Here is a 5,731-nt window from a genome sequence, read left to right on the forward strand (position 1 = left end):
AGTGCAGCCGAATGGTGTAGAAATGCCAGGCTTATTAGGCCACACCCTATTTATATAATATATGGAGATATACCTATCTCATAGAACTGGAAGGGACCCTGAAAGGTCGAGTACAGCCCCCTGCCTTCACTAGCAGGACCAAGTACTGATTTTGCCCCAGATCCCTAAGTGGCCCCCTCAAGGATTGAACTCACAACTCTGGGGTTAGCAGGCCAATGCTCAAACCACTGAGCTATCCCTCCCCTCCTCTAACTTGCATGCTGAGAAGCTGAAAAAAATTCAAGTTACACCTACTTATGATCATTGTCTAATTTATACTTCCTTTGGGTATAGATCACCTCTGCATTTGGCCTAGTACTATGGTGAATTCTTCTTAGATTTACAGAATTACTGAATTTTTTCCCCACATAGGAAGTACTATGCCAGTTATTTTACATTGTAAATGCTATTGTAGTTCAAAGTATAGCTACATGTAGTTTTTTCCCCTAATTCAGACAAAATTTCAATAATTTTTATCATGGACTGGGACATGTGGTCTAAGAATCAGCTATGTAAGTGGAGTCAACCACAGAGCTCAAGTTTCTCTGCTTAATTTACTTTAAATCTAAACATACTTCTATAGTGTCATTTTAATTCTAGCTAGCTTCCTAGGCAAAATGAATTAGTACAGATGAGCAAAAAATACAGCAACACCCTTTTTAATAATGGTCAAAGATCCTTGAAAAAGTATACTCTAATATTACATGTTTTAGAGCAGAGAGAATCTACTGGTCACGCTTTCTGTATTGTAACTAGAAAATGCAGAAAGTGGCTGAAGTGAAGTCTTTCTAAAGCAGGTAATATCTCAAATAATAAAGCTGTTAGAGAAGAATGTCTTACACTTAAATTAGCTATTGCCACTGTGGAAAAGTGTATATTTGATATCTCAGATCAGTGTAAGGAAGGATTATTGTTGGTTGTGGAATTTGTAATTAATTAAATTAGTTACACTATTAATTCAACTGGTGGAAGATGCCATTGGCCTAATATACTAACCTCCTTCTCCATCAAAACTGAGCTTGCTTGTGGTTGGTTCATGACACCGAACTAGCAGTCTTTTAGGCCTGACATCTCTAACAACAAGCAGTTGTGGAGCAGAACAAAATGGAGAAAGCTGGCAGGACTGCATCTGCCCTGACTATGTTGTATTGCTAGGCTTGTATATATCCCCAGTCAGTCACATATTCACCTGAAAATGTCACTTTTTTTTTTTTTTTTGAGGGGGTGTGTGGGTGGGGTTAGAAGCCTCAAACCTTCACATCTAAACAGTCTTAAAGCTCATAATGAAACAGTGTGGTTGGCCAGTCTTGGAAGGGTGAGGGGGATACATGGTGATAAAGGGTCCTAAAAGATTGGCAATGTGAAATTTGTCCCAATATTAATAAAAGCAAACATTTTTCAACTTTCACTTAAGTTAGTCAATATGCACATGCATTACTTGAAAACTTGTTTGTGAAATATTCAAATTTTGTGGGTTATTCTGTAAAATGTCTATCAGTTGTGATGAAATTACAGTATCTTCAAGTGCTTGTGTAGTTTACAAGTATAATTCTTATTTATTTGTGTACTTGTTACCCAGCTGCTTTTTGAAAATCCCACCCTTATTGCACATCCACCACAGGGAAATTACGACTTATTTATTGATCAATATGGAGAAGCTGTAGGAAAGATATGTAGGTACTGTTCCATCTTTCTCACAATCTACATATGTAAACAGTCAGATAATTGGTCTTTGGATTTTACTTTCATTTAAATGGCTTTGAACAGTTTTGCTGACCTGGGAAGCCAAGCACTGAACTGATATTCCTCTGAAGGATGTCTGGCTGCCTTAGAGTGTTATACATCTACACTGTCTTTCAAAACTTGTAACTATCATCTTTTAAATAAATGAATATGGTTGACATTGGTGAATGGCAAAACAGAAACCAATTAACCTTTTGATTAAAAGATGTATGCAGGGGCCTCTGTGCTCTAGATAATGGGTTTTAATCATCTGATATTTGTATCTATTAATAAGCTCTACTTTTAAAGCATTAATTTTTTGGTTAACTCTAAAGCAGGGGTTGGCAACCTTTCAGAAGTGGTGTGCCAAGTCTCTATTTATTCACTCTACTTTAAGATTTTGCATGCCAGTAATACATTTTAATGGTTTTTAGAAGGTCTCTTTCTATAGGTCTATAATATATAACTAAACTGTTATTGTATGTAAAGTAAATAAAGTTTTTAAAACGTTTAAGAAGCTTCATTTAAAATTAAATTAAAATGCAGAGCCCCCCCAGACCAGTGGCCAGGACCTGGGCAGTGTGAGTGCTACTGAAAATCAGCTCACGTGCTGCCTTCGGCATGAGTGCCACAGGGTGCCTACCCCTGCTCTAAACCAATTCCTTTCACTGTAAAAAGTTATTTTAAGCTACTCACTCATTCAATGTACAAATCTTTCAGAATTATTTATGATATCGTGAAACAAAAAAGACTTTTGTGATTTAAATTGCTAGGCATACTACCTTTCTATTAAATATTGCAAAACACTTACGTTTACCATTTCTGCATATTAGGAAATGCACTTTTCAACACTCAGCCTACCTCCCTGTAACATTGCAACTTACCTTTTTGTCCTGAAAAATTTTCATGACTCCGAGTAGCATCTGTTTTAGGTCAAGTTAAGTCAAATTAACTGCAGCTAATGCAATGTCCCTCTTCATCTTATTGTATTGTTCAATTCTCCTTTTAATGGTAAATTTATTGGGAATACAGGAAGCTTTTGTATGTAGTAGGTGGGGTCTTCACATCTACAAATCCCAGGCATTAAGATTAAATCAAGTCTCATTTCTACTTAGATTTTTTTTTTTACTCACTTTATTCCAAGTTTCAGTCCTGTTTAAACAATCTGTTCTTGATGATTGAAAGTGGAAAGATGACATTACTTAACCTGTGCTGCTTCTGAAGTCTCTGCTTCTCAGGTCAAAGCAACCTTTGAGATGTTCTATTACAGCTGCCCTGTTACTATTCAAGACCACAAACGGCTAACATACCTTTCTGATAGGTCAGCTAAACTCTCTGTAGCATAAGATTTACAATACTTAAAGCCACAGCAGCTTTCACGTTAGACAGCATTTATAATAGTAAAATGTAGCCATGTCTGCCATTCCAGTAGAAATTTACTAAAAGTGGATAATAATGCTTATCCTATTTCCTCAATGCTCTTATTAAAATAAATAGATCATATACTATACCAGGGGTAGGCAACCTTTCAGAAGTGGTAGGCAGAGTCTTCATTTATTCACTTTAATTTAAGGTTTTGCGTGCCGGTAATACATTTTAATGTTTTTTTAGAAAGGGTCTAAGTGTATATTATATAACTAAACTATTGTTGTATGTAAAGTAAACAAGGTTTTCAAAATGTTTATGAAGCTTCATTTAAAATTAAATTAAAATGCTGATCTTACGCCGCCAGCCTGCTCAGCCTGCTGGGTGGGGGGTTCAGGGCAGAGGGCTGGGTGTTTGGGGTGGGGGGGGAGGGACGACGCGAGGTCAGGGCAGAGGGCTGGGTGTTGGGGGGGACACGAGGTCAGGGCAGAGGGCTGGGGTGGGTGGAGGTGCAGGGCACAAGGCTGGGAGTGTGGGGGGGTGCAGGGCAGATGGTTGGGTGTTGGGGGGGACTCGAGGTCAGGGCAGAGGGCTAGTGTGTGTGGACGTGCAGAGCACAAGACTGGGGGGGGGTTCAGGGCAGAGGGCTGGGGGTGTGTGGAGGTGCACGGCAGAAGGCTGGGTGTTGGGGGCAACTCAAGGTCAGGGCAGAGGGATGGGTGTGTGTTGGGGTGGGGAGGTGCAGGGCAGAAGGCTGGGGTGCTCCCAGCCCCCTGCCCTGAGCGGCTCATGGCAGGGGGCTGGGAGGCATATGACCTGTTCCACCCCCTTCCCCCAGGCCCGTCCCTACCTCTCTCTGCCTCCTCTACAGAGCAGCCAGCATGCTATGCTCAGTTCTGCTCCTCTGGGAAGAGGAGGGGCCGGAATGCACCACATTGTGGGAAGAAATGGGGGGGAGGGGAGCGTGGCTGCCGCAGGACCAAGCTTCTGCCTCCTGTAGGGTTACCATACGTCCGGCTTTTCCCGGACATGTCCGGCTTTTTGGGCTCCAAATCCCCGTCCGGGGGGAAAACCCAAAAAGCCGGACATGTCTGGGAAAATCGGGGGGGGAGGGGCGGGCCAGGGGCTCGGGGACTCGGGGGCCGGGCCAGCGGTGCCAGGCCGGGGGCTTGGGGGCCGGGCCGGCGGTGCGGTGCCGGGGGTGCTCGGCTGGGGGCCGGGCCGGGGACCGCAGTGCTGGGCGGGCCGGGGGTGGTCGGCCGGGCCCGGGGCCGGCACCCCAGGGCCGGGGCCAGCCTGGGCCGTGCCTCCTTCCCCCACACTCCCCCTTACCTGCTTCAGGCTTCCCGCGACTCAAATGTTCGCGGGAAGCAGGGGAGGGGGCGGGGCCCCGTGGAGTGTCCTCCTTTGGGAGGCACAAAATATGGTAACCCTAGCCTCCTGCCCCCGCAGGGGAGAGTGGTGGGCAGGGGGGCTGAGTGGGGCAGGACCCTCTCCCCTGCAGGGGCAGGAGGCAAAAGCTTGATCCTGCTGCAGCCAAGCTTTCCCCTCCCCCTTCTTCCCGCAGCATGGTGCATTCTGGTCCCTCCTCCTCCTCTCAGTGGGCAGCAGCATGTCACTCAGAATCGGCTCGCATGCCATGTTTGGCACGCGTGCCGTAGGTTGCCGACCCCTGTACTATACACTTATGGTAGTATCCAGCTTTGGGCATATGTGTGATCAACCTGAGATAAGAGTAGAACAGCATCCTGATAGGGGTTAGTGGTGCAATTGAAACTGGATGTTGCATTTTTTTGCTAGAAAAAAAATCCAACTATCTATGCACAAGTAGGTAACACAGGATAGATAAGTAAGTCTGCTAGGTGAGGAATGCATAGAACATAATAGGCCAGGTCCATTAAGACTGATTGATAGTCTTATAGCCAGAGTGCTCTAAAGAAATGGTTCTCAACCAAGGTTGTGTGTACAGCTGGGGGGGGACATCAACTCATCTAGAAACTTGCCTGGTTTTATAAGAGGCTAAATAAAAAGCAAACACGAAGTCAGTACAAACTAAAATTTCATACAGACAATGACTCGTTTATACTGCTCTATATATTACACAATAAAAATGTAAGTACAGTATATTCCAATTTATTTGTTTTATAATTATATGGTAAAAATGAAAAAGTAAGCAATTTTTCAGTAATAGCATGCTGCAATACTTGCTTACTAAATCAGACATTAAAATACAAGTAGTTTAAATGAGGTGAAATTTGGAGGTACTTCTGAAAGGGGTACAGTAGTCTGGAAAGGTTGAGAACCACTGCTCTAGAGCTCATTTTCTTCTGACTCTCAAGGAAGGAAGAAATCAACTCATAAATAGATAATATACATTGAACAATGCCATCTTTTGAGCAGGAGTGTCCTATACAGCTATCTCTAACTCATGTTTTATAAAGAGGCTGGTGACTAAAATTTTAAATTTAAGTTAAAAATCTAGTTAAGTAAAAGATACTTTAAAATACAACACTAAACCCTCCTTGGATACTTCCCACAGAACTAGCTAAAGCTTACGCTTCAGGGTATGTGCCCCACCGCCCTAAAGAACCACATAGCCCATATA

The sequence above is a fragment of the Chrysemys picta genome, chromosome 5 (assembly GCF_011386835.1).
Source record: "Chrysemys picta bellii isolate R12L10 chromosome 5, ASM1138683v2, whole genome shotgun sequence".
NCBI lineage: Eukaryota > Metazoa > Chordata > Testudines > Emydidae > Chrysemys > Chrysemys picta.